A 25012-nucleotide genomic window follows, 5' to 3' on the forward strand; every position below is an offset into this window, starting at 1 on the left:
AGGGTCATTTTTCCTACTCAAAACAGCAGTAGAAATTAAGATAAAGTTGGGTAACGATCTGCCTATACATGTTGAGAGTCCTGTTCCCTGTTGGCAGGGGTATTCTGTGAAGCAGAGTTGTTTTCTTTTAATACAAAGCTTCTCTGAGCTGATTAAGTGGAATTAACTCCATGGCCTGGAATCTTTACAGATTCCTGTTGCTCTGATCCCTGTGGCTCTTGTTTTACCTCTCCTGCCTTTTGGAACACGGAGGAATTTATTAATGAGGCCCAATTACAGAAGAGTGTGGGTTTGTCATCAACATTCTGCCAAATGCTCTACGAGTTCTTTTAACTCCTTGGGAAAAAATAAAAAATCTCCCCAAATCACCTGAATCCTCCACCCCAACCCCCAAAATAAAACTTGCTCTTCAGCGCACATTATTTATACCTGCAGGTCTATTGCTGTTGCACAACCAATGTTCTGACTCTAGAGGCCCCTGAAAAGGCTCTAAACTTTGGGGGAGGAAATAAAGGGCGGGTAGGCCGGGAGGGGAGAAGGGAAAGGGTCTCATCACTAGTTACTCATCAGAGTTGTTTTTATTTGACAAAATAATTGGCATTGTGTGTGTGTAAAGCAGAAATTTCTGGAGACCATTTATGTTGACTTTGCCCACAGTGTTAAGCCAAGAGATGCACAAAGGCTGAAGTCACAGGTTTCCTGGTTTTGGGGACCCTTTAAGTGTTAAATTAATTTCAACTTTGGCAAAATAAGTTTCTAGCCTTTTTTAATATAGGTTGGAATATTTCAATTTAGATTGGACTATGTGAGGCAATCCAAGCAGCCCTACAGCTGTAATATTCTGACCTTCAGGCTAGTGTTATAGAAGGGAAGTCCCACCCTTCAGAAGAAATTCCTTTGGATAATATTAAATTCCTGTAAAAAATACAAACCTACCCCCTGCCCACCAGCAATTGGCAATAGCCACAATGCAAAAAACACCGTGCTCTTGAGAAATGGTGGGTTTTTTTATTTATTTATTTTTTTTACCATGCGGGAAAGTAGACTTCTCTCTCAAGCCCTGTGGTTGATGAGAACTTTACTTGCCAGCTGCCTGCCTATAACAGAACAAGCTCACCGAACTAGAGAGCCTCCTGACCACCTCATAGGCAGCTCCATAAAAAAAGAATGATTCCTCTACCTATAAGATCCATGCTATTTAAATAAGATTGAAAGAATATTTCTTCAGTACATTTAAGACATGAAATGATAGAACAGACAATATTAGCATGAATATATTTTTCTTTACAAGGGTTTGTTAATTAATATTTATTTAGCTCCTAACCCTACAGAGATAAATTTGGATGGGGCTCAGAGCCAGAAAAAGATTCTCCAGCAGGCAAGGGGTTACTAGATCCCTGCCTGTTAGATAGCTGATTTGGGCAGGTGAGGTTGCATATTGGCTTCTGCTCTTCTCCCAAAGCTGAAGAAGCTATCTGGTCAAACGGGGAGACACTCCCTTGATTGTTACAGGCAAAGTTTCATAGTTGTTTTCTCTATTACCTGCCCAGCCTTGAAGATCAGGGGTAAGTGGTAGTTTTGCATTTTTTATTTGTTCCTATATGATCAGGTTTTCCTAGCTGAGAGCACTCAGAGGGAGCTCTGGGAGACTTTTAAGAGGTTTGTGTAACCTCAAGGTTAATCTACTATATTTTGTTATTCAAAATCATCCAAGGTAACCAGTAATAGAGAGAAAGGAACATTACCTGAGAAGGTGGCACTGGGTAGGGAGTCCTGGGTATTAAGACAGATTTCTCAGATCAGCCAACTTCAAGCTAGGTTGATGGATGGTCTGTGTCTAACATGTGCAAGGAGGTTACCTCAACTTTCTGGCTGTTCTAGTAACCTGATGTGTTTTAAGAAAGTAGACTTGTGGTTTATCACTGGTGGGGAGCTTCTCTTCTGAGCTCCAGAACTGCTTGCCTTTTAACTAGAGTTTGTGCAGAGTCAAGATGGAGTGAGTTGTCTATTTTCTCATGCAAAACTAGCATCTGTGGCCTCAGAAAGCTGCAGATGCTCTCAGGTAGACAAAGCCCTCTGGGATTGAGGGGATTATTAGCATTTTAAGAGTTACAGTCATTCATCAAGAGAGAATATACCCTCTAGACTACATTACTCATTGTGTGAGTCACCATATTAACTCACATGTTTCCTATATTTGGTATATGACCCAAGTTGTTGCACATGTATTCATTATTACATTCAACATAAACAATACTACCTTATTTTCTGATGTAAACACTAAAATAAAAACCTAGGTATACTGCAATTTGTAGAAATACAAGCAAATGGACTTAAGTGATTTTTCTATTTGCAACATCATGTTCCTAGGATTTTGGTATTGGATCAGCTATATACAAGTTGTGTATATCTATAGTGAGTATAGATTTAAAGCTTATGAATTTATATTTATATTTAAAGTATATAAACGTATTTACTGTGGGGATGGTTTCAGTGCTTGCTAGCTATATTCGATAGGCTAAGACAAATGGATCCTGATGCTGCAGATATGGTGCTTCATATGTACTTAATTTTAATCATCTGTATAGTTCCATTTAAACCTATGGGATCACTTAGGTGCTTAATTACTGTCATTATCAGGCACATGGCTGCTGAATTAACAGAAATAGCAGAGATCCATCATCATAAAATATAATGTGACACTAGGGGTTACTTCAAGTGGATGGCTAAATCCCCATCGATTTAAATGAAAGCAGGTCTTAATGCTAAAATACTAAGCTTGTGTAAACAGAAGAAACTAAGAGAGAACTGTTTTGAGAGTATTTATGATGGTCATAGAATCTCTTGGGTGAACAGCTTCTGAGGGAAAATGGTGCTGTGTACTACTTGCCAGTTTAATGACGGTGAGTGCTGTAAGTATGATATACAAAGGAGTTTCACCTTGAATTGTCTTAATATAAAAATGCCTGGAACATCTGTCCTGATTTGAAATCATAATGATAGTTGTAAGAATGGATCCTGTTAATTTATGGTGAATAATTGCCATGTTTTTTTTTTTAATCCAGATGCCTAGGTACTTTAATCCATCATGTCTTGACATTATATGAAATTCCTATTGGATAATGGTGATCCAGATTAAATTCTCATCAGGGACAGCTGGACCTGCAAAGGGCAAAGCAGTCTGGCCTTGATCCAAAGCACTTAATAATGTGCTTAACTGTAAGCATGCCAGTAATCCCAGAGGCTTCTGATTCCTATTCTCCTGCAGCCAACTTCAAACCAAGAGAATGGTGAAAACAGGTCCACCCTAAATTACACTTATGACTCCAATGGAAGTTATGCCTGAATAAAAAGTGAGAACATGGTCCTTATTAATCACACCTACATAAGCTCATCCCCTAGTGTAATTATTGCTGTCAATTCTCCTTAACATCTGTGCCATGTTAAAAAGTAAATATATTTTTTAAATGTCTGCTGAGGTTCCACAGAGGACAAAACTTTAAACACAGAATGCTTCATGTATTTTTTTTTTCTTCAATTTGAAAAAAAAATGTTCTTCACATTTGCTTTCTTTCATTTGACTCAGCTACAGAACTACTCTAGAATTGCTTCATTTGACTTGGGTTTCTAATTAGTTTCACTTTCTCTGGCAAGAATGTTTAGGTTGAAATGTTAAACATTAGGTTGCAAAGACTGCAGAAGAATACTTAAATCCATGCAAAATGCTATTTTCATTGAACAAGTGGGTAACTTACTACTCTTGCTACTGCTCCAGGAAATAGAAAATAACAGCTCCACTTTCAGAAACTACCTTGATTTAGGAAAGTACTTGAATACATACTTGTATGAACTTCAGGCACCTGGCTTCAGGGCCTATGTTACAGACTAGGCACAGAAGTTGCACACAAACCAGTTTACGTGATCATAAACTGGTTTAAACCTGTAACAGAATAGAGGTTCAGTGCACATACACCAGTTTCAAAATGGCTGAAACTAGGTTAAGATAAACCTGGTTGAATGTAGTACAGACTTAACTGACTTAGGTCAAACTGGCTTATGAAATTTCTGTCCCAGACTCCTTCCTGGTTCAAGTTAAATCAGAGTCCCCCAGCATTCTGCAGCCCTGGGCTGTGTTGTCTGCTCCAGAGAGCAGGGCTAGCCCTGCCTCTGCTCCCTAGATGGAGCAGTGAGGGCTGGCTCACTGCCCTCCTGGCAAACTCCTGCTAGGGTCTGGGGCCAGGGAGGGGGGGTTAAACTTCCTTTCCCCCAAGTACGGAGCTGCCCTACCTAGGTTAGTGACTGTGGACTACGAATCCCAGAGGGGCCTGGAAGCAGGAAGAGGAAGTGATAAGCAACCCTGTAGAGTCCTGTCACTGTGATTGTGGACTGCAAATCCCAGAGACCTCAGGGGCAATAGGAAGAGGAAGTGAACATACAGCCCATGCTGGCTATGTGCCAGAGAGCTGTGATCTAGTGCCCCCTTGCTTCTGGTTTGAGCCACCGTAGGCATGTGGCTGCATTTCCTGAATCAAAACTGAATGTCTATTCATTTGCTTATTGGTTCAAACTTTGCAGCTTAGACTAACCTGCAAAGCCTGAATCAATTCAGCCTTGGGCTTTTTGACTGTCTCTACTTAGCTACAATGTGTGTGTGTCCCTTTGCTTCAAGATCATGGGGTAACATTTACAAATCTGGTTAAATGCACTAGTTTGTAAAGACCAATTGCTTATATTGTCAGGTTTGAATTGGTTCTAAGTTTTTTGTTTGTTTGTTTGTTTGTTTGTTTTTATTTCTTGCTAATACACCTAGGAATTGCCACATAAGATCAGAACAATGAAAATCAAACTAGTCCCTTATCCTGTTTCTGACAGTGGGCAAAACCAGGTAATTCAAAAGAAGATGGATATAGAATAATCCACCCACAGAAGTTGTTCCTTGCCAATCCATTTGCTCCCATATGCCCTGAAGCATGAGAGTTTATATCTAACTTATTTAGCATTTTTTATGGTACACAATGCAATCCTGGGCATTCACATTATTTAGAAAAGTCTCTCATGCTTTTTGATCCTGCTAAGCTCCTAGCTTCCAATGTATCTTGTGGCCAGGAGATACATTGTATACAGATTCCAATGTATCTTGCTGTGTAAATTTAATTTCCTTTCTATTGAAAGTATATGGCTTATTTTGTTTTTGGCCTTTACAAGAAATTGCATGTTTTTTTAGCAGCTCAGTCTTTTCACTCCTTCAGCTACTGGTAATGTTGGGATTAATGCTTGCTAATTTTGATGCCTTGTTCTTTAAAATTATCAAACTAAATGGCTCCATATTTCCATATGGCTTATTTTATCTTCTACTATTGTGAATAGTACATCTTTATGCAAAACTTCCCAGAATACTGCTGATTTCTACAATAGCATTATAATATTTTGAGAGTCTCTGTCTGTCCCTTTCCTTTATATATCCTAAGATTTACTTTCAGTCTCCAGACACCATACTGAATATAGCTCAGCCAAATGTTATGAACTGTATGCAGAAATCATTTACTGAAATTAATGTTAATAGTATAGCAGTGGTGAGAGAAGGAAGGACTGACTTTCCAGGGTTGTTTATTGCTTCCTTCTGACCTTAGCATTTTTTTTAATGTATACAATTTAATTGGGTATTGTATATTTCTTTTAGCAGTTCTGTAACATCTTGATAGCTCCTGGATTAGTACTTGCTAGTAATCATGATGCCTTTTTCTTCAGTTTATCAGTTTGTTCCATTTCCTCTTATGATGATACCTCAATTTTTGACAAAATCTCATCATTTCTATTACCTGAAATAGTAGGTCTGGAATTGGTTGCAAGTCTCCATGCTGAGTCTTAAAAGACATTACAGCAAAAGCTGTGTTAATTGGCACTTTATTATCCAGAAAACTCTACTAACCGGCATCTGAGGGCAAAAGCAAAACCGGAAGTACCGCTTCCGGGGGACTTCCCATTTCGCCGCCACAAACCAAGTTTTTCTTTGCCACTTCTTTGGTCCGTGGCTCAGGGCAAAGCAGCCTGCGTGGGGCCCCCCTCCCTGTTCCCCAACACACTGATAGTGCATATTTGATTAACCAGCATCCCCCATTCCTTGGGGATGCCGGATAACAGAGTTTTTACTGTAATATCCTCAATTTTGAATCGGGGTTTTGGGTGGATTTTAGTGGAAAGTGTTTGTGTTCCGTTTGATTATGCATACAGCTTATTTTCAGGTTATATTGCCTAACCTAGCCCCTGTCTCTTATGTGCACAAGCCCTGTCATATAGAGTGTAGAGCCCATCAGAACTAATGGTGCTTCACAGAGCATACAAACAGATTAGGATTTGGTCTCAAATGTCTGAAAGTAGAAGCTAATTTTTTTTTCATTCTGAATAAACATCTAGGTAGTACTTTTAATGTTAGATTAACTGGCTTATTTGTTTAATTGAGCTACTACAGGGTATAAGAGTCAGGATCAACTTCTTTAAAGTAGATAAATTCTTGGAGTGCAGGAAAAGATGTAGAAAATAAGCAAGAAATCTTTCTACTACAGACATGCACAGCTTCCCCAGATCAAGGTTCTGACATGTGAAATAGTAAAACTAAATGGTATATACAACGCTGTTCAAGGTATACTGCAATATATGTTCTTGCAAGGCATGATAAGAAATGATCAGAGGAGAAGCTGTTAAATCCAATGACTTTCTGTGGATCATGCCTGAAAGATCATAATCTGTTTGTTTTTCTGATCATGGGAGAGTGTAGACCATGAAAAGAAGAGAGTTTTGCATACAAGTCTCAACATGAAACTTGACAGTATTGTGTGTGTGTGTGTGTGTGTATGTATGTATGTATGTATAGTATAAAACAAGACTTAGTCCTGACTTTTGTTTAGATGCAATGAATTTTGGACTCCTGGGGCAGGTGGGGAGGAGGGACAGCTTGTCAGGTGAAAACATTGTGCTGTTTCATATGCAGGCTATTTACATACAAAGAGGGAACAATGGTCTTATGTTTAAGGTTCTGGATTGAAAGTAGGGAAATCTAGATTCAATTCTCTAAGCTGCCAAAATAAAGCTGTAGTCAGCAATGTTTGGAGCCACAGGCCAGAGCAAGCCTTCTCGGGTCCCAAGTAGATTAACGTTCTGACCTGGCTGTGGCTGCAGCCACTGCTTTTCCCTGCTGTTGTTTCTTTCCATTCCCTGGCTGCAGTGTAGGCAGAGTTCCATGCCACCAAATCCTTACCTCCAGAACACAGCTAAAGCCCCTTGACTCTGCAGGTCAGATGTGGCCCACAGGCCGTAAGTTACTGACCCCTGACTTAAAGTATGTTTACCAGGCACAACAGTGCTGGCCAGAGATACCTAAGCTCTAGCTCAGGTACGGAAAGCAAATAGAGCTGTCTTAACAAAATGCTCCATCACCCCTACAAAGAACCACTGCAGATCAGCCTAGAAGGAATGGCTTGACTAGAAGGAATACTGAACTAATGTGGCCATACTGCTTTCTTAGGCCATATACAGATGTTCAGAAAGTCCGAGGTGGATTCATGCTAACTTCTGTGGCTTTTCTAAGAGCCCAAAATTAGTTTAGGAGTGAAAAGAATGCACATTTACCCTCCGGAGTGCTTGGGGCATGGTGGCGGCCTGCACTGGCTAAGGCCAGCAGGCTGGAGGCTGCCAGAAAATAGCAAGCCCAGCCAGCCAGTCCTGATTAGCCAATGCGTCCCCATCCTGGCCCCCCCCCCCCCCCCCCCCGGGCTTTCAGCTGTCAGCAGTGGGTGGGAGGCGGAGAGGGGAGAAACAGATTCCCCTGCTTTGTGGCCGTGGCCCCCGCCCCCCAAATCTATGCTGGCTCAGGTCTGGGGGGCCAGGGCCAGAGTTGCATGGCTGTCCACCGAGCTGGGAAATAGGGGTGGAGAAGGGAAAGTGGACCCCACCTTCCACCCCAAGTTCCCAGTGCAGCAGACAGCCACATGGTCTGAGCTGTAGCTCCTACCTGCAGCTGTCAGGTGGGGGCATGGGAATGAATGGAGCCCTTGCCTGCACAGTCCTCCCCAGCTGTTCTGACTGGGCCTGGGGGCCAGGTCCTCGTGTCAGGGGCCTCTGCTTTCTTCCCCCTCCCCTCCCCCACCACTGACAGCTGGCAGGGGGGAAGAGCTGGGGAGAGAAATTGTGCTGGCCAGGTGGGCCAGGCAGTGGAGAAGGGGGAAATACCCTGTCATATGCCCCCCTATGTGGTGCCAGGCTGATTTCTGCCTGCTGCCCTCTCATGTGATAGCCTCAGGGGTGGGGCAGGCCCAAGACTTGGCTGAAGTAGATGAGTGCAGGCCAAGGCAAGGCTAGCCCATCCGCCCTGTGAGGGGGGATTAGCAGAAGAACTGTAAAAGCACCTGGGATGCTGGGGGAATGCAACCTAACTTGAGTTGGGAGGGGATCTGTAACAGAAGTTCAATAGACTAGTCTAACCTAAACTGATTAAACCATACTACATCCATCCAGGTCTATCTTAGAGCAGGTTCTGCCATTTTTTAACTGGTCTATGTGCACTAAACTTCTGTTCTGTTACAGATTTAGACTGGTTTCTGATCACTTGTACTGTTTTATGTGTAATACTATCTGTATTGCGCTGCACAGACATGCCCCTAGTGCTTGATCCAAAGTCAGCTGAGGTCGCTCTTAGAGCTTGTACTGGCTTTATAGAGTTTCAATCAGGAACCTAATTCCTCAGTCCTCTATTTATAAAGTAAAAGTAATAATACTCTTCTCTCTCATTTCTATATAGAAGAGCAGGCATTTCCCTTTCCTAGCTGTTTGTATAATGTGTAACAACATTTATGCCTTGTTCATCATTTATCAGAGAGATCAGGAGCAGAAGCCTAAAGTTAGGAGCTTTTTACATTGTACAGACCTGTGAGAAATGGTTGAAAAAATGCACATAATAAATGCACTCAGGCTTCTTTTGAATGGCTTGACTGGGATGCTTCTTTATTAAAGTGCCATCTAGCAGTTCGAGCATTTTATGTCCAGCTTTGTTGCAGCAGTCTTTTAAAAGTCCCATCACCATTAGATGAAGTTACAAAGTTGTCAGTTGATCAACCTGAGATTTATAATAAGAAATTTTGCATACAAATAGCACCTTCTCCCAGAAGATCTCCAGTGTCTTTTAATTATAAATGGTTACTACATTGTAGAGAAATATATTGACTGTTTTTACTGATTGGACAATAAATTGAGCCACTGAGTACAAGGGATCCTGGGCATTCCCTATGCTGCATCTGCATCACAAGAAGAAGGCTGCTGAGAAGCAGGTCCTGCCCCCTCGTTCCTAGTCAGTGTATACCTAGTCCCACAAGTGAGTCTTGATGCAGACAACTTGGAGCAGCCCTGAGCATGTTCCCCGGTACTGTTCTCAGGAGCTCCATCTTGGGTGTGGTTCTTGGCATGTGTTTAGGGATACTGTAAACCAGCTGCACTGCCTCATCTCTGTGATTTGGCATGTAGTGAGTGGGCAAAAATGAATGGGGCATCTTTCATAGCAGCACGGCCAGATGCAGCATGGAGGCGGTGTAGATAATGTTGTCTAATACTGTCTTAAAATTTCAGTATTGAACTTCAGAATTTGTTGGTGTTGAATTTCATGATGTACAACTTTGTTTCTTTGAATGCAGAGGTTGTCTCTTATACAACATGCCATGCTTATTTATGGGATGTTTGAAATTACATTAGGCAGGTTAATGTTCCAAGTCCACATTTCTAATTTCACGTTGTATCAGAGTTTATTTCAAAGCATACAAGAAGTTTGTGAGACGAATCCATGTTTTTAGTTCACACTTAATTATTGTCCAAGAGTGGAGTTGGGTTTTGATACAATTCAATGTATCTTTGTTTTCAAAGCCTGCATTCAGAATAGTTTTGGAACTAAGATTCAGTTCTGATGGTGAAAATCTTGAGGTAACTTCATAAGGCTTCAACCCAAAATAAGCAAAAAGTTGCAACTTCATTCAGTCTGTTGGGATTTCCGCTGTCTTGTGCCACCTTTGAAAAGCCAGATTAAGGAAATAGGGTCCCCTCCACTTTTAGATCCAACTCAGAACTGTGGGTAAGGAGGTACATATGGGAATTTTAAATTCTGAATTGCTATTATTTCAGGTAACATATGTGATGGCAAAACCTTCTAAGCTTCAGTTCCTATTGTTAGACATTCTTTGTGTTTCTGAGGCAGTTAGTGAACAGGAGCCCTGAGTTCTGCATTGGGAGCTTGTTCAGCCCCCTGAATGTCTTTGTTCTTACGTCTTGAACTTTGTGTCATGTAGCCCCAGGCAGAGGCACTCTGGTTCCCATGAAGGTAGGTTTGGGGGGAAGGAGAGGCTGTGTGCAATGCTCTTGAGGAAGTAACACTTAGGAGAAGGCTCCCTGCAAGGTGGACTAGAGATACCTGGTGGAGGGAGGTAGCTGTGACTGAGGGGATGTTAGCCCTAGGACTGTGCGAAGCTTCGGTCCCTGATTCGATTTGGTGGAGGTTTGGCCTGATTCGGTGGCCAAATCTCTGAATCCGAATTGAATCCGAGGACCCTTTAATCTCTCAAATTGATTTGGAAAGATTTGGCGATTTGGACATAGACACAGCTTTAAATGTTTTTTCTACGTACCGCTAGGTACCAGGCATGGCTTGTGAGTGCTGCAATGCTGGGGCGTGTAGAGTGTCCCACAGAAGTGCGGGGGGCCCCCCAGTGTGCTTGGTAGCAGACCTGGAAGTAGACCAGAAGCACTTCCAGTCCACTTCTGGGTCTGCCAGCGAACACACAGGGGAGGTCCCCATGTGCCCTCCTGGTTCAGCAGCTGGTGCCTCCTGGGTCTGAGGAGGCACCCAGGATCCCCACGTGGCCAGTCACTGAGCCTCAGGGGTGCAGGGGGACCCCCAGCGTGCTCCCTGGTGGACCCAGAAGTGAACCAGAAGTACTTCCAGTCCAATTCTGGGTTTGCCACTGAGCACATAGAGGGGCCCCCCCGCACTCCTGTGGGATGCTCCATGCACCACAGCATTCATGAGCCATGCTGGTACCTTGAGGTATGTAGAAAAAACATTTGAAGTTGTGTCTATGGCTGAATCGCTGATTCTCCAAATCTGCATCAAATCTTCAGATTCAGATTCGGCCGAATTGAATCGGGGTCAGTGATCCAAACCAACTAATCGAATCACTGTCCCTGATTTGGGCCAAATCCAAATCGAATAGGGCCCATTTCATACCCCCTTAGTTAGCCCCATGGGATTTTTATAGAAATGTCTTAAGGCCCAGGTGGTAATCCAAAAGTAGGGTAAAGATTTTGTCAGTTTGGTTTTACCATGTTCTGTTGTCAAAGCATTTGATTGCTTTTTCTTTCCATGTAACAAAACCTTTTGTTTTTTTCTGTTTGCTTGACTGAAGCGGTAAATTTTGATTTTTGGGGGCAAATTAATAACTTGGGCATACTGATTTGGTGGAGTTGGGGGGACCACTAAACTTCCACAAACCTATAGTACATCTCTGAGAGCACCCTGGGTTTTCTCTCACACTTCTATTTTTCTCTTCAACTCAAAAACCTTTCCAGCTGAAAAGCTGTTTGTTGTTTTGAGCTTCAGCAAACACAACTGAATTTAGATACGTTGGCTACAGAATCCGTTCCATCATCACAAAAGCATTTGCATCTCTCTAAAGGACCATTTCCATGCTTCTGTAGTGCTTTCATTTCTAGGTTATTTTTATTTATATTTCTTAGTGTAGCCACAGTCATTCTACTCCTAGAACAGAGGGATTTACTGCACAAACATCTGTGGGGGTTTCCAGCTGGAGCGTGAGCCTAGAGTGGGTGTAATCTCTCAATGGAAAGGGAGAAATGAGGCCAGTAGTTGCAAATATCTGCACTGTTCTCTCCAAAATAAAGCTACACATTTGTAGCTGAACTAAAAGCCACAGGGCTATCTATATCAGACCTTGTTTGGCAAAAAAATATAGGTCTGATTCATTCTTAACATCCATCAGCAACACTGTTCAGCCTCCAACAGTGGCAAGCACCAACTCCTTCAGCATGTGCTTAATATTGAGCATCTGTTTGTTTGTTTTGCTGAATTGCATCCTCTATGAAAGTGGAGATGATGGTCAGTCCTAGGGAGGAGGTCAGACTTTTACTTATGAATTTAAAGCACATTTTAAAATTGTTTCAGGTAAATGACTGAAGAAAATGCCAAAGTATTCCTTTTACTTAAGTGTTAGTGACTTGGAACCATTTAAAAAAAACAAAACAAAAAGCAGATGAAGTACCATTCCTAAAGAACTTTCAATCTAAGCAAAAGTAGAGAAATTGGGAATCCCAGAGGTGGAAACTGCTCACATATATGACTCTTCATTTGTAGGAAGGGTGATCAGAGACTTTTAAAAATCAATTCCAGCTTGTTTTTCTTTTTAATATCAGTTCATTCTAAGCTGATCGTTTGAAGTATAGCAATTCATGTGAAAAGAGAACCAAAGTGTATGGACAGTTTTAAAAAATAATTGCTTGTGGGGAACTTTTCTTTAGACTGGCCTGAAGATAAGAAACTCCTAAGTGCACTATAAACCTCTACTACTTGATGAACCAGTTCAGCAGATGTTTAGCTCTTTTCTCCCATATTCTGTTTTGTTGCTGTTGTAGTTTTCAGTTACTGGCAAGTACCCTGGAGAACTTTTCTTGGCCCTGTATCTGTTTGATGCAGTTAGGCCTGCATACTCATTGGTGCTTCTGTTGTAATGGTGCATTCTGAATTGATGTGCCCTCTTACGAAAGGATGCGAAGTGGCAGAATCCAGTGCGAAGTAACGAGCTGTGCTGAAAAACTGACATGCACTTTGTCCTGCTAAGGTTATGATTAAGCTAATATGGTAGAAATGACAAAAGTACCAATAGCTCGATTAGCCATCATTTGGACCACGTGCCTTAGATTAGAGACCCTTCTTTTGATTTGTGATCTTAATGTGAGGCTTGTACATAATTCACAGAATAAACTAATATTACTTTACATTAGTACACTTCCCAAATACATCCACCTTCTGTGTACTTGCACTGAGCATTTGTTATCATGATGCTCCAAGGTTTTGACATGCCAGCTGCTTTCTTGACTACATAACCATATTTCACGTTGAATGAAATTGGAGACAAACAGATTATGCTCTTTCCTTTTTACTTCTTTTAAAGGCTGTTATAGTGAAACAAAGATCTTGCCAGTGAATGCATCCATGGTAATTCATAGAGGGACTGACCACAGAGTAGCAGATATGTGGTAACTGTCCATGTATTCGCATTTATTTTGCAGCAAATAAAGCTAAATTACTGTGATTTTTAGCTTCCATTTTAAAGGCTTTAAGAGAGAGGGAGTACATATCAGTTTTTGCCCTCTTCTTATTTGCTGTGAGGGGGTATAGAAAAGGTGTTGGTCCCTGGTGTTATTGGTTGATAACACTTAAACAAGGCTCGGTCAGTCTCCTCTTATCATCATTCCCAAGAACAATGTCTCTCGTTAGGCAGCTACCTAAATTGTGCTGAGGCGAAAGAAAAATCACTGGCTGTTTGTGGCACACATCACCATTTTCACTGTCTTTTCATGGCACCCCTGCCTCTGATTGGCTGAGAGGCCCTGGCAGCCCTGCCTCTTGTTGCTGATTGGCCGAGAGGACTGCCCATTGTGAGGCCCAGTCTCTTGCTGCTGATTAGTGGAGAGGGGTGGGGCCACATGGTGGGCAGCCCTCTCAGCCAAACGGCAGCGAAGGGGGGGGTGGCAGCCATATTTGCTCTTTTTCATGCTAGCAGCTTTTCTCAGCCCAAGCCCCTGATGGACTGGGAGGCTGGGCTGCAGCAGCCCTGGAACCAGGAAACCAGGTTTTTATCCCCCCCCCCCCCCCCCCCCTGTGATTCCATGCCAAAATCATGGGGATCACCATTTTCACAGGGTTTGTAGAAACCATTTTTTTTTTTTTTTTTTTTTTTTGCAGTTTCTGCAAAAAATGTGCAATCACAAATAGGGTGAATCCCTATATATAATATCCACCCATATACTGCTTAATGCAATCTTAAATTGGTCATACTTACGGTTTCCAGTATCTTGCGTACCAGTTTTTAAAGTATTTATCCTCTTAACGCCCCTGTGAGATATGGTACAAAGCTTGCCTTTTACAGATTGGAAACTGAAGCACAGAGAGACTAAGGCCTAAAATGATTTAGATATTTTGGCAGCTAATTCTTAGTGAAACCTGGACCTACATGACTTGTCTAATATCACAAAGGAAGTTCTGTGGCAGAGTAGGGAACATTAACAAACAGCCCAACATCCTGCTTTGAACTGTGACGGAAGAAGTGTTTTGTTTAATGTATACATCTCCTAGTTTTGTTACTGGGGGTATTCTCCACAATGCCCCTACAAAAAAGAAAGTACAAAACACATTAACCCCATTTTCACAAAGAGGGAACCTGAGGCAAAGGTGTGTTAAATAATTTACCTAAAATGCAAGAAGTAGCATTAGAACTTGGAAATTCCTAGCTCCTGAACCTGACCTTAAAAGCTAGACTGCAATTCTGCACTAGTATATCCAGGTTATATCCACAACATATCTTATTATAGAGTTTTATGCTAGTAAGCAATATGCTCCCCCAAACAAATTTCATAGTGTGTATGAACTGCAAGTGGAAAATAATAACTGTGCACATTTGTGGTATATTGTAAATTGAATTTTAATTCATTTTACTGGGATTAAATCTACTGCAACAGTCCAACGTATGTTTATGATCCAGCCCTGGAAATGATCAACCATTCTCTCTTGGTTTTTTTTGTTGTTTTTTTTTTTTTAGGACTATTGATGCTAAAAGTCACTTCAATTATGTAATTGCAAAAAAGATGTGAACAAACTACTGTGCAAATAGTAGTTCAGTTGTCCATCCTCGAAAGAAATAACCTCGCAGTGCTGCACAGCAGACCTTTGCAAAACATCCAAGCAAGGGGGGAAATGCCAGGAAGTGGCTAGACAAAACTGATCTGCATGAGCACAGGCAGTTTGTAAAAGCAGGTAACGATCATTGTGAAACTCGAATCCTGAAAGGCAGTGTTTATATTGTAGGCACTGAAGAGCCCCTTGTGCAGACAATTTGGCACTGCTGTCTGGGTTGCTCGCATGTAGCTCCCATGTCTGTACTGAAATGCTACAACTCTGCAAAAGCCTTGGTTCACCTTTCCAAACAGCCCCAGCAGAACACAATAGCACCATTTTAATCTGCACCAAGATTAAATCTGACTACTTGAAATCAGACTTTTCCTTTCATTGAATGTAAACAATAAAATCTCTCTATGAAGCCCTTTCCTGCTCCACTCAGCAATGGGTTCTTACATTTCATTTGATTTTTATGAACATACCCTAATCAAATTAATTAAAAAATCAAAGAAGGTATTTCTTGGGTAATAGCATTTGTATGAGAATCCACTTTATCCTGCTGGTGTAGAGCTGGGAAAAATATCTTTTCTGTTCTGACTTCTAGGTAATTCCATTGCTTTCAGCACATTTACTCCAGTTTTACATAAAAAGGTCATAATGTGGCCCTGGATATTTTCCTTCTCACAGGAATCTTTTACCATGGAACTACCTAAATTCTGATTAAAATATTTTTCTGTATCTTAATCTCCCCTCCATCTTCAAATGGCTGTAACCTCAAAAAGCTTTTGCCCACTTGGAAGATTAGAAACTTGAAAAAGTAGCAAACATTCTCCTTGAAATGAACTGACCGACTGCTTTTCGAAAGGCATTAACTGAGAGAGACTCAAACTTGGTTCTGCAGGAAACAGCTTGCCTAGTTCAAAGGGTGGGGTCCTCTTTCGTTTCTATAAACACTTTGGGGAGGAGGATGGGGGGGGACATGCACAAATGCCAAAAGACAACTTTAACCCTCTAAATCCAAAACCTGAGGTCAGTGAAAGGTCACTTATAATGTGGTATCACATGCACTGTTTAACTCTGTCATTTGGCAAGCATCTTTCTTTGCACAAAGAGTTTTCCATCGTGTTTTGTTTAAATAAATGTAGGTCACTTTCTAATCATAATGCAGAGGAGAAAAGAAGGGACTTTGAGTTTTCAGGGTCATTATAATCTGTAAATGTATTAAATTTGTAGTAGTTCTGGTAGGACAGACTTAAACGTTAGAGAGCTCTGTTTTCACCCTCCCCCTTCTTGGAACCTAATTTAAACCATATCAAAGTTTTTGCAAAAGCATTCCTAATACTATTGTGCTACAAATCCTGTCTGATCCGACCTTCATATATTTATGTAAACTGAAATATGTCTGGAAAGAAGTCAAAACAAAACAAATATGCCACACAATCTCATTCCAGTATGTCCCTCCTCCACATTTACATTCATGCTAAACCCTCTCCAACTGGCTCCCAACTGTTAAGGGGTGGGTAATTAGTGATAATTGTAGAGCCTATTTCTTTGAGTGCACTGATGGCCTTATTTCTTGCCAAGCAATTTAGTCTGGAGCTTTCAGCAGCCGTAAAATGCATTAGCAGCAATCTTTTTCTTTCTTTTTTTGATCCTTGAAAATAAGCACAGTAGATTTGACCTTATTTCTTGTTGTTACTACTGATGTTTTTCAAAACAGACTCAGAAGTTAGCAACTTCATGGCTTTCTTTTTGAACTTGAAATGAAAAATTAGTGCCTTTGCCCTAAAGAACCTCACTCTCTCTGATGTACACATGCATATGTGCTGAGGTTAATATACTTTAATATGTAACCATTTGCAGCACACATTTTGTATCATTCACAAATTGCAGCTGTCTCTGTCTTTGCAGGGCAGAGCATCATGTGACAATATGATGCATGTTAGCAGCTTCTAAAAGAAACTGCAGTTTAGCAATCTGTGAAGGATGTATGAGAAATATACTACATTCTCAATTGACTCCTATTGATGAACATTTCATCAAGATCTGTTCTCTAAGATGTGATGAAAGCCTACAATTAATCATTGACTTCAGTGGTTGAGAATGCTGTCCTCATGGGAGGTGCCCAGTGTTAGGATAGATAGCTTTCCAATAGGTGACGTCACGATGGTATGCTTATGTATACTGTAATGTCTAGGATTTAGAACTCATTCTGGAAGTGGCTGACTGTGTTTGGAGAATGGAATAAAAATGCTTGAATGCTGACTTTCTTGGCTTGGTTCTTTTTTTTAGGTTTAAATCCTGAATACTCTGGTATTGATTTTAATTAATCATTAGCAGATCAATTCCACTTACCCTCCATATGTGAACTTCTCATTGGGAAAAGTTTTATACATGGAAAGTATCTGGGGTCAGGCTCCAGGTTTCTGTCTCTCATGTCTTAATTTATGAGCTGGACTTATTGTAGTACTTCAGTTGGATGTAACAGGATGTATCTACATGTGCATTAATGTGCTTTTCCTAATGTGCATTAAATTTAGTACCTCCAGGCACTTTTGCATGTGCTTGGGGTGGAGGGGGGGGAGGGGGAAGGGAGGCCACTCTGAGAGCCGCTCTAATTAAAGCGCTACCGTGTCTCATCAATGTCCCTGCGCCTGAAAATGGCAGTGGGGTGCTTGCATTAAAGCTCGTTCAATTATCTTTAGTTCAAGTGCTCCCACCATCATTTTTAAGCACAGGGACACTGATAAACGAAATGCAGGAGGTGGCTGGAGTGTGGCAATTGCCACACTCCAGCAGACTCAATTTAATCGAGTCTAGTGTGACCTGCTGGAATTCCAGCACGTCAGAGCAGCCTCCATGCTCAGGTACAGGCACCCTCCAGTGTGAGCTACTAAATAAATGCACATTAGGCTACCCTAATGTGCACTAACAAAAGTGCATGTTTTTAAAGTGATGCTTAATACGCAGTAGCCTATTTTACTCTGCGTTAGTGTAATTGAACATTTTTTACATGACACTTTAATGCACAGTAAAATAGGCTACTGCACATTAGAGAGCACATGTAGATGCAACCACAGAATACTACAATCATCATCAGCAGAAGTTAAAAGCAGTGGTAAGGACAAATAGTCAGCTGAGATGAAATATTGGCAGGGTAGATTTTTCTGCATAGTTTTTTTGCTTGCTCAATAGCAAAACATGAATGGGAATAGAAACAAGCAGGAAAGGATGGCAGGGGGAGAGATTTTTATATTAAACTGTCATCAGTTGTGGGTCAAAATGTGATCAAACTGGGTATTAGTATCTGGCTGTAGTAAAGAAACAAGTGTCTGTGTTTCTTATAAATATATTTATTTAATTGTGCCTTTTTTAGGCACCTAATTTTGGAATCTCTCTTCTTTGGCACTAAAACTGCATTACTGAAGTGGGAGTAGGCAGATTTTTAAAATAACAGCTCATCATTTTCCCTCTCTTTAAACTGAGGGAGTGTTGGGAAAATCCACCTGGCACAAGTTTATAAAGATTTAGAATTATTTTGACACTAAAAACTGGCTCAAGAAAAATCCTATGGTAGAAAACGAAATAGATTGTAAGTGGACAAGATATGAAGCCTGATGCAAGACATCAGTTTTACAGGATGCATCTACATATCACCCTACAGCAATGTAGTTATCATGCAGGTCTACACGCGATCACCAGCTACTTCATAGTTTCATAGTAGCTAGGGTCAGGAGGGACCTGAACAGATCATCTAGCCTGACCCCCGGCCACAGGGAGGAATGAATGCTGGGTTCACAAGACCCCAGACAGGTGATCGTCCAACTTCCTCTTGAATTTGCCCAAGGTAGGGGTGAGGACCACCTCCCTGGGAAGTTGGTTCCAGATTTTGGCCACCCTAACTGTAAAATATTGCCTTCTGATCTCTAACCTAAACCTATTCTCCATCAGCTTATTACCATTATTCCTCATCACCCCAGGTGGTGCTGGGGAGAAAAGATCTCTGTCTATTTGCTGTTGATCCCCCCTGATGAGTTTGTAGGCAGCCACCAGGTCCCCCCTCAGCCTCCTCTTGCTGAGGCTGAACAGGTTCAGGTCCTTCAGTCTCTCCTCATAGGGCCTGTCCTGCTGCCCTCTCACCAAGTGGGTGTCCCTCCTCTGAACCCTCTCCAGGCTGGCCACATCCCTTTTGAAGTGCGGTGCCCAGTACTGGACGCAGTACTCCAACTGCGGCCTGACCAAAGTCGCATAGAGGGGGAGGATCACCTCTCTGGACTGGCTTGAGATGCACCTTTTGGATGCATGATAAGGTATGGCTGGCCTTGCTCGCTGCAGTCTGGCATTGGTGGCTCATGTTCATCTTGGAGTCAATAATGACACCGAGATCCTGTTGCGCCTCTGTGCTTTCGAGAAGGGAACTCCCCGGCCTGTATGTATGCTGTGGATTCCTTCTCCCAAGGTGCAGCACCCTGCATTTGTCTATGTTGAACCCCATCCTGTTCTCGTCTGCCTACTTTTGTAGTCTGTCTAAATCTATTTGCAGCTTCTCTCTCCCTTCAAGTGTGTCCACCTCGCCCCACATCTTAGTGTCATCAGCAAACTTGGACAGTGTGCTTTCCACCCCCTCGTCCAAGTCGCTGGTGAAGATGTTAAACAGTGCGGGCCTGAGGACTGAGCCCTGGGGTACCCCACTGCTCACATCTCGTCAGGTTAAGTACAACCCATCCACCACTACTCTCTGGGTGCGCCCCTTCAGCCAATTTTTTACCCATACAACTGTGCAGGCATCAATGCCGCAGTCATTTTAATTTATTGATGAGGATGGGGTGAGAGACAGTGTCAAAGGCCTTCTTAAAGTCTAGAAAGACTATGTCCACAGTGACACCATCATCCAAGGATTTACTTCACTACAGTAATGTGCTCCTTCGGTATAGAGCACCACTACCATGATATAGCAGTGAAATCTAACTGCACCGCATGCATGGCGTAGTAAACACCTATACAGTTCCATAGCAATATTGCCATACAGTGATGTGTAGATGCACCCATGCTGGTATAAATCCTATCTGCAGCAGAATTTTTTTATATATATATACCCATAAACTACAAAAGATTCCTGTATAATCCATGTGGTCAGCTGATTTGAAGTCTCATTAAGAATATTTCATAGCATCATCTAATAGAATTGGTTTAACAAATGAATACAAAGCATTTAAGTGGTAATATAACTGTGGTACATTTTTTACTTTGTCTTGTACAGTGTAGCCTGCACTGTGAGAACCTGAGTAGAATCCAATCACTTCTGTTAAGACATCATATAACAGCGCCTGGGAACATTAAAAAAGCATTCTGTTCTATCTGAAGCAGAATCTAGAATTTATCCCAGACTTTTGCAAAGAAAATAAGAAAGTACTATAAACATTCAAAAGATTAAATTAAGAAAGCTCATGCTTAAACACAATAGCCTCAACCATTGACCAATCCCCTATCACCTTACAGAATCATAGAGAAGTAGGGCTAGAAGAGACCGCCGGAGGTCAGTGAGTCCAACCCCCTGCCTGAAGGCAGGATCATCCCTATTCAAATCATCCTATACAAATCAACTGTTTTAACTTTATTAACAAAGCTACAGTCAACCTTGACATATCCACAAGACACAATACCCTAAGCTGCCACCGGCAAAGCAAGACGACAACAACAGTCACTGTCCCAATGCTGTGAGGACTGTTAAACTGCTTTCCCTCTGCCCCCAACCTTCCCCCAGCTACAGAGGAAGGTAAAAACCCCCATAGTCTACACCAGTCTGACTATGGAGGAAAATTCCTTCCTGGTCCCAAATGCAGAAGTGCAAGGCCCTCTAGACAGGAGCCTCTTGGTTTAAGCCCCAGCAAAAAACTTTAAAACACCTCGGTAAAAATTTCCAGCCTTGGCTGCAACCAATCCCCAATGTGTCTGAGGAAGGTGGGGAAAAATAACCCCTATACCCTGGCACATATAGCAGCAGGACAGGAAAAAAAAAATGCCACAAAAAGGTTTCCTATAGCCAAACCTGTCAGATGGAAAGCTATAAAAACAGTTGAAGTGTTGTTGTAGCCATGATGGTCCAGACAGTATATTAATCCATTAGTCTGTTCATTTTCATATTTTTTTTTCAAATTAAATTTGATAACATATTGGTCTGCTGTCTTATACAGTTTTTAGTCCCCAAAGGTTCAAAGTCTATTTCGGCTTCTGTTCTGTCATGCCAAATATCACTGGTAGATGTGATATTCGGACTAGTGCTATGCTACCATTGAATCCACCCCAGATGCTGGTTTAGAGGGTGCTCTGGAATGCCTCCCTCCCAGAGTCTTTGCCACAGCTGTAGGAGGTTGTGGGTCACTCCACTATTGTAGCAGCTGCTGTAACAGGCAAACGATGATAGGGCTAGAGTTCTTGGGCCAGGGAATACTGAACATTGTTCCTTACTTACTCCTTGCTCTCTGGCATATTTTGACCAGGGCACAAGTCTCCTTTGTTATGCCTCTGGTGTAATTCTGATCATGTGACTTCCTACTAAAGGTTCTAATTTTAAATAATACCCCAAAACTTTTATTAGCAGCTAAAACATTAATCACCTGATTGTTTCCAATATTCCATTTTTTCACTACTAATGTGGAGGAGTGCTTGAAACTGACTGCCTGTCTTGTATGCATACCAGCACAGCCTCTGGCTTTTTTTACTTTTCATTCCCTCCAGGAAGAGCACACACCAACTGCTGGAACTTCCTTAGCCTGACGAATGGTTTTTGAACCCGAAAACTTGCTTAAAAATTGTTCTCCAACTATTTAGTTGGTCTAATAAAAGATATCAGATTCACCCAAAAAAACATGTCTGCCTAGTCCTTAGACCAACACGGCTACAACCTACACCCCTCAAAGTTATTGTTTTAAAGTCATAAAACCTTTGGAGTTTGCCTGGTTTTTATTTTTTACTTGTAGCCATAAAACGTAAGCTCCCTAGTAGACATAATTCAATGTCAGAAGCTGCATTGTAACAAGCCATTTTCAAAGTGCCTGAAAAATTATAATAGCTGTATTCTATTAAGATGCTGAAGAGTGCAGTGTAGTTTGGTAATAAAGTCATCTTCCTTGAAAAAATATTTTTCAAAAGAGAGAGACTAATTCACTCCAGGTTCTGACTTTGGAGTGGTTAGGACCCCGAGAGGAAGTGGATCCTTTCTCTGGAAAGAAATTAATCTGTGTAAGATCAGTGTATTTGGTGAAGTCCACAGTGACTAAAGGTGGCAAAAGCAGTAAATAAAATTTGCTTTCACAAATCCAGCTGAAAGAGCTGCTTCTCAGAACCTACTCTGAGAATAATAGACTTTTCCTAAGCATCCTAGAGACATCCTACACATGTATCTGTGTTGATTTTTTTTTTTTCTTTCTTCTTTTCACCCTGTCCCAGGGACAACAAAAAAAGTGACCTGGGAAATGTGCCTGTGGGACACGGCAAGGATGGATACAAAAAAATAAATAAAAATGGTTACTTACCTGCAGGGAAGACAATGCCAGAGGAGAGAGTCCACGCGGTTCACAAGCTGCACCTTTATTCAATTAAAGCCGGTGGGTGATGTCATAACGAATCACCAGCCAGCGGGAATAAAGGCAGGCACCGGCGAAGAGGTACGGGGAGCGAGAGAGGTGGCAGAGGCTCCTCACACTGGTAGCGGGGTGTGCTGGCATGATCAAAGGCAACCTGGGCAGGGAGTGGCAGCAGAGTCCGGGAGCTCCCAGTGTCAGTGGAAACAAAGTCAAACCCTGGACAGCGGGGAGTGCTCGGGGTGACGAGCTCTGAACACCGCCAAGGGAGCGCAGTGTTGGAGGCACCGGTCAGCAGAGAGACAAAGACGGAGACCTGGGGAGAGAGGCTGTGACCAACCCTGGGGATACAGAGGCTCACCTGCCTGGTCGCTCCCAGGTATTGGGCTGTGGAGATGGGCTGGGGAATGAAAAAGGAAGGGAGATGTCGAGGGAACGAAGTCTGGGAGAATCTTGCCGGGTACAGGTAGGAGAGCTGAGGGGACCGGCCCATAGGACCCTGGATTTGCAGGGTTTTTATTCCTTTTTTCTTTTCCTTTTTGTTGGCGTGAGGGCACCTGAACAGGCCTCAGGAGCAGACCTTGTCAGCAGCAGGGGACTCTAGACACAGGGGCTAAGCTAATTTGCCATCCCACTCACGGGAAGTGAGGGGACAAAGCATACGGCCTTGAAGAGGTGACAAAACTTGGGAACAGCCACGCTGGAGGAACTGCCACCTTAAGACCTGGCGTCCCATCGGAGGTTGGTGTAAGGTTGAGGTGTAGGGGAGGTGGAGCCCCATAAACATCCAACTAGAAAGTGATCACTCCTGAGGAGTCTCCAGAGGCTACCCCTTCCACTGGTGTAACATTCAAAATCATGGCAGACGAGTTTGCGGGTGGTCCCTGAGGCAACCGATACCTACCTCAGGGGTTCCATGAAGCTATCAAATGCACACCCTTTACTGCGCGGACTAAGGCAGCACGTGAGTGGGCATTCAAAGCCAGACGGGCACACACCCATAGTGTGCTTTCTGCTGGGCTGTCCCTTAGGAATTATTCTGCTCATGTGGTCTTGGCTACCTAGTTCTGGGTGTTGAACAACATGTTAATGCATGTTTTGGCCATCAGAGTTGCTAATGTAGATTTAAGCTGGTAAAGTTTGGTCAACAACAGCATACCACCCATTTATTTGTATTATTTATTTCTATTGTAATAGTGCCTAAAACACCTGATGGAGATTATGACTTTATGACCTTATCACCTTAATCTGCATACAAATCCCTGTTCCAAAGAGCTCGCAACTCAAAGGCATGAAAATGCACAAATGGTGAACAAACCCAAGAAGGTGATAGAAGACAATGAGACAAGACAAGAGGACAACATTCAATTCATAGTTGCCAAGTAAGTGCCAAATGAAACTGACTCTGATACAAGGGAATTCTGTTTTGCTTATAAAAATAAATAAAAGCTGTCTTTGGTGTATGTAGAGAAGTCTCTTGAAGGAATATTTGGGCATAAAATTTATATCTATGGGCTTTGTTATGCATTATACTTTAAGCTTCAGTCGCATGCTTAGGCAAGCAGGGGGCTTGAGGATTGAAAGGTAAGAATCCCTCTTTCCCTCCTCTCCCATCCCTCAACTTACCTGTCTGGGCAGCAGTGGTAGTAGCAGCTGGGCAGGCAGGTTCCCCTTCTCTGCCTGCTTCCCCAGGCTGGCACCAGCAACCACATGCAAGCCAGGAGCTATAATGTGGGTAAGCAGAGATCTGAGGTGGTGGAGGGAGCAGGAGATGGTGGCCCTGATTTGGGGGGGGGGGGGAGGGAGGAGCAAGGCAGGAGGTTAACAGGCCAATCCAGGCCGGTGAGGGAGGGGGACAGTGGGTCAGTCTGGACTGGTGGACTGGAGCCAGGGAGGGAGCAGTGGCTGGATCCAGGTAGGGGGGAAGTAGGGCCCATCTGTCCCAGTGGGGGACAGGAAGGGTGGGTGGGGGGTATATCACACTTGCATGTAGCCTAGAGTGGCCACATATTAATGTATCACAAGCTAGATATCACAGATCATGGATAACTTTAAGTCACCTAAAGGGTGCTTAAAACAAGTTTCCTGTGTTAATGTGTCGACAGTCTAGGGGATAAGAGCTCCAGGAGCTGTGTAAAATTACCGTGTAACAAAGCCCTATGAAATATATTGGTACAGATGACTCTTGGAGTGGGAAAATGAATTGTGGGTAACATTTATGCTAAAAAGAATGGTACATAATAAGTCCTGTCCCCTGACAACCGGAATGTCACATAATTCAGAATTATAACAAAAAAACAATTAAAGGAGTAAAACTCTGTACTTGCTTGAGTTTTTTGTTGCATGTGTATTAATGTGATTTACCTCAACCTTTCTTCTTTGTTAAAATGTTGTTGTGTCTTATTCTAATAACATAGTAAACTCTGGAGCATGAACTGCTTATGATTATTGACAGTGTTGAGTGTCTGGGGGTCTAACTGGAGGG

The 25012-nt window shown here is 42.3% G+C and overlaps 1 long non-coding RNA gene across 1 annotated transcript; it reads left to right on the forward strand.

Moving 5' to 3' along the window:
- Positions 1–1331: 1331 nt before the first annotated feature.
- On the forward strand, positions 1332–24294 carry LOC132249620 (uncharacterized). The gene is made up of 3 exons (XR_009461130.1): positions 1332–1565; positions 22394–23268; positions 23725–24294. It is a non-coding gene; the product is annotated as an uncharacterized LOC132249620 (long non-coding RNA).
- The last annotated feature ends 718 nt before the right edge of the window (positions 24295–25012 follow it).

Source organism: Alligator mississippiensis, chromosome 3 (assembly GCF_030867095.1).
Source record: "Alligator mississippiensis isolate rAllMis1 chromosome 3, rAllMis1, whole genome shotgun sequence".
Lineage (NCBI taxonomy): Eukaryota > Metazoa > Chordata > Crocodylia > Alligatoridae > Alligator > Alligator mississippiensis.